Below are 11,112 nucleotides of genomic sequence, written 5' to 3' on the forward strand. Positions count from 1 at the left end.
CGGAGGAGGCGCCATCTAGTGGGGCGGTGGGGGATTGCAGCAGAGGCGCGTCTAGAGTGCAGGAGCGAAAGCGGGGGGTGCTGCGGGTGACTCCCTTTAGGAAGGTTTTCGCAGCCTTTCCGTTTTAGTTAGCCTGTCACTGCCATGATTTTAAACGCGTTTTAATTTTGTTTTGAGGCGTACATAGGAAGCTGCCATATACAGAGTCAGGCCCTTGGTCCATCTCGCTCAGTATTGTCAACACAGACTGGCAACAGCGGCTTCTCCAAAGTTTGTTGGTTTTTACATTTTATATCTCGCTCTTCCTCCAAGGAGCCCAGGGTTTTTAAAGTTTCTTAAATTTCTCCTCACAACAACCCTGTGAAGTAGGTGAGGCTGAGAGAGAAGTGACTGGCCCAGAATCACCCAGCAAGTCTCATGGCTGAATGGGGATTTGAACTCAGGTCTCCCCGGTCATAGTCCAGCACTCGAACCACTACACCACGCTGCTTGCAGACAGGAATCTCTTTCAGCCCTCTCTTGGAGATGCTGCCAGGGAGGGAACTTGGAACTTAGATGCTCTTCCCAGAGCAGCTCCATCATCCCCTAAAGGGGAATCTCTTGCAGTGCTTACACTTCTATTCTCCCATTCAGATGCAACCAGGGCGGACCCTGCTTAGCTCAGGGAAGAAGTCCTGCTTGCGACCACAGGGCCAGCTCTCCTCTCTAGACCAGCTCTCCTCTCCTATAGGGACCAACATCTCATCCCTGAAATGAGGGACATCCTGCCTAACGAGGGACTGTTGGCAACCCTACTGGAAGAACAAGGAGCTGGGTCTTGTACGGCATCAGTAAAAGCAAAGCCGACCAAAGATGAGGGCAGGTCACATTTCCCTACAGACCCAAGGAGCTCAAGGAGGATTCTAGCTAAGAAACTGCTGGATGATTTCAGTGAGCAAAACCCCCTTCCCCTGCAAGCTGGGGGTCAAACAACTCAGCAACCATCAACAGCCTGCCTGCTACATCCTAGGGATCCCAGCCGTTGAGAATTAAGTTCTGCCCTGAGTTTTTTTTTTCCCCTTGGTCACACTGGAGCGTGATGGTGGTCGCTGGAGAATGAGAGAGACACACTGAGCCATTCTCAATCACATTATCACCCTGCCATCTTTCTCAGGAGGCACAGGAGCAGGACTGGGAAAGGGCCCTTCGGGTTTGAACAGCCTAAATGCTTCCTCTGGCAAGATCTCCTAGAGGATAAAACAACACGGTTACAAGATTAACTTCAATGGAACTGATTAAATGAGATCGCTTTCTTCCCTCCCGCCACCTGTCGAAAACAGAGCCCTCCCATTTATCACCGAAAACATAACAGGCATATTTTGCACCATTAGCAAATAAAGGCTGTTTATTTCAAGTAGGAAAACTATGCAGAAAAGATTGCTTTGGGGGCTGGAGAGCTTTACTGTTCCGTTAACGCACATTTTAAAAAAAATACACAGAAAAATATTCTACACACACACAGACAGAATGCATTTTGCTGTAGCAAAAGTCTACAAAATGTGTATGGTTGCCAACATCCACCTTCCCTTTAAGACAGCCTGCAAGACAATATCTCATAATGGGCCATATCCTGCATTCAAGAGGGCTGTTTCCTGTAAAGTAATGGATATTACAGTCATTTAGTTAGATGAACTGACGGAAGTGTCTTGAAGGCTCAACCCCAGGCTAAACTACATGTTTCGTTAATTCAGAGCTGCACAACCTTGGCCCTCGGGTCTCCCCGGTCCTAGTCCTGCACTCTCACCTCTATACCACAATGGCTCTCATGCCACTCTGAGACTGGAAAGGGGGGGTTACCTTGAGGGAAGCCAGAGCTTGGTATCTAATACTAATAAACTGGGCTAGAATCAACTGATTGCCTTCTCATCTCCTTCCCTTGTTACTCTTGGATTGGCATTGCTCGAGCTGGCGGGAGAACCGTGTCAGGAAACACCATGCCTATGGTCTTTCAGCTGAGGCAATCCTCTCTGTGGGTTTGGACAGGGCCAAAGAACTTATTAAACGAAGGATCTGGGATACTGAGTTTCAGAGAGACCTGTGGAGAGAGACCTGTGGAGGACATCTAGGTCATTCTACCTGCTCAACGGTGGGAAGAGAACTCGCCCAGCAGATTATCTATTCCTTCTTACTTTCCTCAAACATAGATGGGCCTTTTCAAGGGCCCGTATGAATGCCCGCCCTTTGGAATTTTTGGCTGGTAGATACAGTAGAATTCCAACTGAACAGAGATGTTGCCCCTGTAACTCTGATGAGATTGAGTCAGTTGACCATGGGCTCTTTTGTGTCTTTTATGTTGACCCTAGGCAAAGGTTAGTTGACCCCCTTTCATATAATCTGCCAGGTCGATTGGACAAATTCCACATCAAATATTTGCTTATAGATGTGGATTTGTCTGTCACTCACACAGTTGCAAAGTTCCATTGTTCTGCAATACAAGTTCGTCGTACTCTGCTCACTAATGATTAGTTCCAATGTACAATTATGTTATTAATATGACTATGTTTAAAATTTTATATTGTTTTAGAAGTTGTGTTATTGGTCAAAGACCGTACTAAAGACTGACTAACTGTTTATATCACAGTTTAAATGCACAGTTTGGCCCTGTCTGTGTATCCTTTTCCATCTTATACAACAGTAATGGGGAGGCCTGATCAGGATTGGGTCCACAGTGTGGGGGGTGGAGTCTTTAATTTCCCCCCTTGCTGGGCTCCAAATCTGGAATGGCCCCTGTCTCAGCTGTTATATCTCCAAGAAAAAAAGCTCCCACGGGCTCCCATTTGAGACATTTTATACAAACACAGCATTAAATTATAACAAATAAAATCAACAGAGCAAACATATAGGTTAACTGAAGATAGCTAAAACAGATTCCAGTCAAATTGGGAATCGTCCCATTCATCATTTCCCAGAAAACGCACATCACTAGGATGAAGGCATGACCACTGAACCAACAAAAGAACAGATCTACATTTATAGTGTGCACACATCCTAAAAGGAGTTCACACTTTAACTGGTTTAAGTGTCAGAATCAGAATGTCTTTATTACAGCCCGAGGTCAGCAAAGCTGGTTTAAGTGTCACAGTGTTACCCGTTGGGTCCCCAAAGACCTGGGTGTGACAGTCTTGCCAAGGACTTCGGGATCAACTGATAGGCCCAGCACTTTAGCACAAACCTTGGCCAATTTCCCTTGGATCTAGGAGCTAGCCCCAAAATCTGAGAGCCAGACCTTGATGACTGGATTTAGCCAGTGGAAAGAGAAGGCAAATGGGCTTTTTTAAAACCCACTTTACAAGTCACATTCTAAGAACAGAAACAGGGCTGCCTGGGACAAATAAAGATTTTATTCAGCAACTCTGCCTTTGAATATCCTTGTCTAGACCCCACAATTCAGTTTCTAGGCTCCAGGGCTCCCTGGCACCTGGGATTCGTCAAGCTCTGCTCTAGTGCATGTCTGAGATCTCTACAGCGCCTGTAATTTCTCCAGATTCCGCCTCTTGAATCAATTTACAGTTCTGCTCTCTGTTTCTGCCATCTTGTGGGGTACTGACCACAATATCGTAAAAAGCGTCCCCCATGACTTGCTTGTAAAAACGTTCTTGTTTCTTATATTCCGGGCTGCTGCATCCCAGTTTTCTTAGTTTTTTATCCAGGGTCTTCAGAACCAGCTGTGATAGCTCCTTGCCTTCTGGCTAGCTTGAGTGGCCAAAAATTTCCTTGTTTTGTCGATTGTTAGGAGATCATTGAGAACCTACAATCAAAGTATTTTTAAAAATGGAATACTTTGTGTTGGGAAACTGCCTTATATCAAGTCAGACCAATGGCCCATTTAGCTCAGTATTGTCTACCCTCACTGGCAGCGGCTCTCCAAGGTTCAGGCAGGAGTCTCTCCCAGCCCTACTTGGAGATGCTGCCAGGGAGTGAATCTGGGACCAGTGTACCCTCTAAAAGGGATTCCCAGATGTTGTTGATTAAGTTGGCTGCTGGGGAGTGAACATGAGATTTTCTGCATGCAAGCAGATTCTGATACATGATAGGCAGATATCAATACAACCATAATTTTGTGTAAATATACCTGAACTTAGTAATTTCCCAAACTGTGTCTAGAGCACACAGCACTACAGAGCTGTGAGAAATTAATCAAAGGCTCCGAGAAGCCCAAATCACACAGAGGGGGCTGCCCGCTATATCTCTGCTTGAGTAACTGTTCTGGTCTTAGAGTTCCTTCCAATCATCACCTCCTTTAGAAGGTGCCTCCTTGCCCACTTAGCATTATTAATAAGATAAAGATTAAGGGGAACCCCCCAACACACACCAAAGGAGTAAATGACTGCGAGACGGAATATGGTATCCAAATAAATGTATCATCTTACAAAATGTCACACTTACAGGCAACTCAAGACGTTTGTCGTCCAAGTAATGTCCATCCCACACCTTGACGGCCACGCTGCCGTGTGTCTCCAGAAACTTGAGCCTCTTCTTCTGCAAGCCCTCAGCCATAACATCTCTCACAGGCCAGGAAATGATGGCCTGCAGGAATTCCTTTCAAAGACACAACACTGAAAGTATCATTCCTCCAAGAGGCAAGTTCAAAATACTAAGTAAAAAAAACCCAAACTTCTCTTGTCAGGGTGATGATCCAAGGGCTGCCACTTCGATAACCAGGCTCATTCCCAAATCACCTCTCTGTATGTCCTTGTGGTAGCAAGCATGAGTTGTCCCCTTTGCTAAGCAGGGTCCACCGTGATTTGCATTTGGATGGGTGGCTACATATGAGCTATGCAAGATATTCCCCTTAGGGGGTGGAGTCACTCTGGGAAGAGCATCTGAGGTTCCAAGTTCCCTCCCTGGCAGCATCTCCAAGATAGGCCTGAGAGAGATTCCTGCCTGCCACCTTGGAGAAGCCGCTGCCAGTCTATGTAGACCAGGACTGCTCAACTTCAGCCCTCCTACAGAAGCTGGCCTACAACTCCCATAATTTGGAGAGATCCGTCTCCAGTTATCACCGGCACGTCTGGTGGAGACTCGGAACTGGGACTCCTCTGTAGCTGCTCCTGGTCTGTGGAATGCACTCCTGGAAGAAATCCATAATCTGAATCCATTGTTGGCCTTCAGGAGAGCCCTAATGACTTACTTGTTTGGCCTGGCCTTCCAAAGTTTTTTAAATGGCTTTTAAGAAATTTTAAACGGTTTTAAATGGCTCTGAATGGTTTTTAGATTTGCTTTTATATTGTTTTAACCTGTTTGTTTTAAATGCTATTTGTTGTAGTATTTTTACCTGTTGTGCACCGCCCAGACACTTTGGATGGGGCAGTTTATAAATGAAATAAATGAATGAATGAATGAATGAATGACCAATCAATCAATCTCTGGCTATTGGCCACTGTGGCTGGGGATGATGGGAGTTGTAGTCCAAAAACAGCTGGGGGGCCAAAGTTGAGCAGGCCTGGCAGAGGCGCTTTTACCCCTGGACTTTGGGGCTGAAATCCAGGGCCTCCACAGCCCCTGGGGCCCCACAAATCCTCTTTAGTCTGCCCTGGGTGTTGTGGTCGCCAGGCCGAGCATGATGATGCTTAATTGGGGGGGGGGCAGGCTCCAAAGGCTTTTAGGTCCAGGCTCCAAAATTACCTAGGTGCACTTCTGAGGCCTGGAGTAGACGATACTGAGGGAGATGGACCATCAGGTAGCTGCCTTTTACCGAGGTAGGTTATGGCTCTTCCTAGGCATAGCCCTTTCCTCACACAAGGTCAGAGGGGGAGGAAGGGATCCTCTGGGAGAGAGGAGCTGGGTCGGACGGCAATTCCTCTGCCCTTGGTAAAGTGCTGGGTATGAGTGCTGCATAGATCAGTGCCATCCAAGCTCTCTCCATGATTATCACTTTGAAAAGAAACTGCTGAAGACCCCTCACTTTAGAGAGACATTCTTATATTTTAGCCACAGCTTATAGGGCTTACAGGACACTGTCATAATGAGTCAGACCACTGGCCCGTCTAGCTCAATATTGGCTACACTGACTGGCAGTGGCTCTCCAAGTTTTCAGGCAGGAGTCTCTCCCAGCCCTGCCTGGAGATGATGATGATGATGATGAAGAAGAAGAAGAAGAAGAAGAAGAAGAAGAAGAAGAAGAAGAAGAAGAAGAAGAAGAAGAAGAATTATTGAGTGAACCTAGGACCAGTGTTTCCTCTATCAGGGATTCCCAGATATTATTAACTGATTGATTGATAAAGTGCTGTCAAGTCAGTGTCGACTCTTAACAACCACATAGATAGATTCTCTCCAGGATGATTTGTCTTCCACTTGGTCTTTAAGATCTCTCAGTGGTGCATTCATGGCAGTCGTCATCGAGTCCGTCCACCTGGCTGCTGCTTGTCTTCTCTTTCCTTCAACTTTCCCCAGCATTATGGACTTCTCCAGGGAGCTGGATCGTTGCATAATGTGTCCGAAGTATGATAGTTTGAGCCTAGTCGTTTGTGCCTTGAGTAAAAATTCTGGATTGATTTGTACTGTGATCCATTGGTTTGTTTTCCTGGCTGTCGATTGTATCCTCAAAAGCCTTCTCCAGTACCAAAGTTCAAAAGAATCAATGCTTTTTCTATCTTGCTTCTTTAAAATCCAGCTTCCACATCCATAGAATGTCAGGGGAAAACCATTGTCCGAATGATTCTAATCTTTGTAGGCATGAACACGTCACAGCATCTAAGTATCCTTTCCAAGGCCTTCATTGCAACCCTACCAAGTGCTAGTCTATGGCATATTTCTTGATTGCTGGATCCTTTACTGTTGATGGTCGATCCTAAAAGGCAGAAGCTACCCACCACTTCAGTGTCTTCATTATCAATTCTGAGGCTGGTTCCTGCACCTGTTGTCATTAGTTTAGTCTTCTTTACATTTAGTCGTAGTCCCATTTTTTCACTGTTCTCCTTGACTTTCATTACTAGAGCTTGCAGATCATCCACATTCCCAGCTGTCAAAGTGGTGTCATCAGCACAGCGCAGGTTATTGATGTTTCTTCCTCCAACTTTAAAACCACACTCATCTTCTTCCAATCCTGCTTCTCTCAGTATATGTTCAGCATATACATTGAATGAAGGTGTATACAACAGCCTTGCCTTACTCCTTTGCTGATCTGGAACCAGTCTGTTTCACCATGTTCCGTCTGGACTGTGGTCTTCCTGTCCTGTGTATAGGTTTCTCATGAGAACAATGAGATGTTCTGGGACGCCCATTTTCCTAAGGATATTCCACGACGTGACATGGTTGACGCAATCGGAGGCTTTTCTGGTCAATGAAGCACATATGGATTTCTTTTTGGTATTCATTGGCTTTCTCAATTATCCAGCGTGCATCGGCAATGATGCCTCTTGATCCTTGGCCTTTTCTGTCCCATGTATGATGTGATTAGGGGGGAAATGCTGGGATAGATTACAGAGGAATTGAAGGGTTCTGATGTGGAATGTTTGACTTATCTTCTTGCCGATGCGTTTCCATATGTCCTTTGCCAAGTAGCTACTTTGGCTTTACCGTCTTTTAAAATCAGAAAGATATCCAGAGCTGTCATCCACTGTCCTAAATTGGAGCACTGGCTGTAGTTTAAGTAGACGGTTGAAGTAATTCTATGGTATGCGGAGTCCTTTCTTCTCTTTGATGTTGCGTTTCATGTTATGCTAGGTCGTGTTATGTTATGACCAGTTCTAACTTACTTGCTTACACTGGGAGTCACCCATCCAAATGCAAACCAAGGCAGGCCCTGCTTAGTAAAGGGGAGAGTTCGTGCTCGCTACCGCGAGGCCGGGCTCTCCACCAGTCAAGTGCTATGATGAGATCTACATCCGCCCTTTAGCACAGGCAAGAGGTGGCCCAACTGGCCAGTATGGACAAGAGGCCCTGTGAGGGGCACAGAGCTGTACTGCCCCCTCTCCAGCAATCCCTGCAAATGGCCCCCTGCCACAGAAATCTCACTTATCACAAGGGTGGGCATTTTGCTAGTATAAAACAAACCTCTCTGTGTGTGTGTAAAAATAAGAAAAAAGGCTAACACGAATCCAGGGACATTCAAAAACAAAATGAAAACGGCAGAGATGCAGTCACAATAACTGTTGGTGCCAACGATTGCCGGGAGGTCATGTGCAAAAGGCGAGGGAGAAAAACAAGCCAGCCGTGGAAAGGAGCATTCCGCAGCTTGACATAGGGATCCTGCAAATGCCATCACGGAAAGGAAGACAAAAGAGAATGCCATGGGCCCTGCCAGCTCCGGGGTGCACCGGAGCCAAGCGGGGCAGAGAGGAGAGCACACACATGGGTGGGACCGGAGTCTAACAAGAGGGACGCTGGTCCGTTGCCAAGGCAGAGAAACAGAAGCCCCTGGCACACAACGAGGAGGCCTCGCCAGCTCCTCTCTGCCACACAATCACTCCCCCACCTGCCTGCCCGTCTTCTCCCACACGATCGAAAATCGGGAGGGCATCCAGCTCCCAAAGTGGCTTGAAAGGCTGCATGCGCTGCCCAGTTTTTGACCGTGTGGCCTCCTCTTCCCCCAAGGAGCTCTCGATTAAAACGCTTGGGCTAGGAGAGAGGTGGTCTCCAGCTGTCGGACTACAGCTCCCATCATCCTCAGCTGCAGCTGGGGATGATGGCAGTCCAGCAGCAGCTGGGGAGCTCCAGGATGGCTACCCTGGGCCAGGAGGGTGAACCTCTTTTACCGAGAGTCCCAAATCCTCCCCGACTGCCGCCTGCCCTGCTAAACAGAGGCCAATCTCAAAAGTGCATCTGATTCCATTCTCTTTCCCTCCTGGATCTGGGGGAAGGAAAAAAAGCTTCCTGCAGTATTCACAGCACTTGGTGCCCCCTGAAACAACAGGGTGCCATGGACTCCAGCGCTCACGCATCCTCTGCAAAAGACAAGAAAGAGATTACACACAGACTCCATCCACCATCTCCCTTTCCCATCCCTCCTTTTCGCTCTTGCGATTAATACAGACCCCTAAGAGTGAACACCCTGAAATGGAGTTTAATTAGATGACAACTGAGTGTGTGTGTGTGTGTGTGTGTGTGTGTGTGTGTGTGTGTGCTTGTGCTTATGAGATAATAAATACTCCTCGAGCTAATAAACTCCAAGGCAGGTATGAGTGGTTATCAATCTCCAGAATATTAAAAACCAAAAATGTTTTAAAGTTAGCAGGAGGCACCCCTCAAGTGATTATTGCTCTGCTAGGAAGTCCCTTGATGAAATCACTTGGGTGAAACGCTGGAGGTTTTTCACTGTGCCCGTTGAATGAGAAGCACGCAGGGGGGTGGGTCGGGAGCCCAACAGCCTGAAGACTGGTCCTTGTTGAGATCTCAGGTCCCCAGTTGCTGCAACCCGAGTCCGGACTCGAGTCTGGAGCAACGGGAACAGGGTGGAGAATCTGGAGTGGGTCAGCCTCCAGCCCCACACCTGCCGCTGTTATAGGGGTGGCTGCTGGATGGGGCCAGAGCTCAGGGGCAGAGGCCTGCTTGGCATGCAGAAGGTCCCAGGTTCACTCCCTGGCAGCATCTCCAGGTAGGGCTGGGAAAGACTCCCGCCTGGCGCCTTGAAGAGCTGCTGCCAGTCAGTGTAGACAGTCCTCATCTAGATGGGCCAATGGTCTAACTCAGTATAAGGCAGCTTCCTATGTAACCAATGCAAGAAAGGACAGCTGGTCTTGTGGTAGCATGACTTGTCCCCTTAGCTAAGCAGGGTCCACCCTGGCTTGCATTTGAAAGGGAGACTACATGTGTGAGCACTATAAGATATTCCCCTCAGGGGATGGGGCCACTCTGGGAAAAGCATCTTCATGCTTGCATACAGACAATTCCAAGTTCCCTCCCTGGCAGCATCTCCAAGACAGGGCTGAGAGAGATTCCTGCCTGCAACCTTGGAGAAGCCGCTGCCAGTCTGTGTAGACAATCCTGAGCTAGACGGACCAAGGGTCTGACTCAGTATATGGCAGCTTCCTATGTAACCAATGTAAAGCCCACCCATGATTTTGAGGATGAGCCATAGCTCTGTACTAGAGCATCTGCTTTGAATGTGGAAGGCCCAAGCATCAACCCCTGGCAGCATATCCAAGACACGGCTTGGAGATACTCCGGCCTGAAACCCTGGAGAGCTGCTGCCAGTCAGTGTAGATGACACTGAGGCAGATGGACCAAGGGACAGACTCAGTATGCGGCAGCTTTTCATGGTGCTTGCTCACCAGCCCTGGCTGCTTGCAGAGTGTTATAGGGAAATAAGGTCTGGGTCGTCCTCAAGCAGCAGAGAAACACCTGGGGCTATGGTGACGTCCCAGTCTTGCTCAGTGGGGGCTGGATGCCACCACAGGCTGCCTGGGAAACAGAGTTCTACAGCATGAATTACATGATTGTACAGTACTGCGTCTCTTCTCTGTGGCTTTCAGGAACCGCATAATGAACAATAACCAGCCGTCCATTTTCTAAAACCCACGTAACGCATTCTGCTCGCGGAGGGAAGGTCAGGCCATGACATTTTGCCACCCGGTGTGGTTTCATGGCCCCGTCTGACGGGAGCCACCCAGAGATGCTTGGCGACGCTGCCGGCAGCACAGAGGGGGCCCCGAGCATGAGGGAGAGGACTTCTGGGGGCCATTCGGGGCAGGGCAGCCGAACGGGAGACCGCCAAGGCCTGCTGCAGCTGGAAGCTGGACAGGAGCCCAGGGACTCTGCATAGGGGGGGCCCCACATGGCCAGCCACTAGGAGGACCCAGGCTGAAGCCAAAGGCATCTCTGGAGAGGAGAGCTGGTCTGGTGGGAGCAAGCATGACTTGTCCCCTTAGTGAGTGTGTGTGTGAGAGAGAGAGAGAGAGAGAGAGAAAAGACATATCAGTGTGATCAGGAGTTACACTGGCTGCCAATATGTTTCCGGGCAAAATACAAGGTGTTGGTTATAACCTATAAAGCCCGAAACAGCTTGGGCCCTGGGTATTTAAGAGAACGTCTTCTTCGTCATGAACCCCACCGCCCACTGAAGTCATCTGGAGACATCCGTCTGCAGTTGCCACTGGCTCGTCTGGTGGTTACTCAGGGACGGGCCTTCTCCGT

At 48.2% G+C, this 11,112-nt stretch overlaps 1 protein-coding gene across 21 annotated transcripts in view; it reads right to left on the minus strand.

The window, feature by feature from the left end:
* Positions 1-1,366: 1,366 nt before the first annotated feature.
* Positions 1,367-11,112, minus strand: part of LOC128336186 (uncharacterized) — a 110,464-nt gene continuing 100,718 nt past the window's right edge. For 16 of the 21 annotated variants that reach the window (XM_053275441.1, XM_053275440.1, XM_053275434.1 and 13 more), the window contains 2 exons: positions 4,426-8,924; positions 1,367-3,787 (listed from right to left, as the gene is read on the minus strand). The gene's annotated coding sequence lies outside the window, so the exon portion shown is untranslated. The remainder of the gene's footprint in view (positions 3,788-4,425; positions 8,925-11,112) is intronic. The other 5 variants (XM_053275445.1, XM_053275438.1, XM_053275430.1 and 2 more) reach the window with 4 other exon arrangements.

The sequence above is a fragment of the Hemicordylus capensis genome, chromosome 12 (assembly GCF_027244095.1).
Source record: "Hemicordylus capensis ecotype Gifberg chromosome 12, rHemCap1.1.pri, whole genome shotgun sequence".
Taxonomy (NCBI): Eukaryota; Metazoa; Chordata; class Lepidosauria; order Squamata; family Cordylidae; genus Hemicordylus; species Hemicordylus capensis.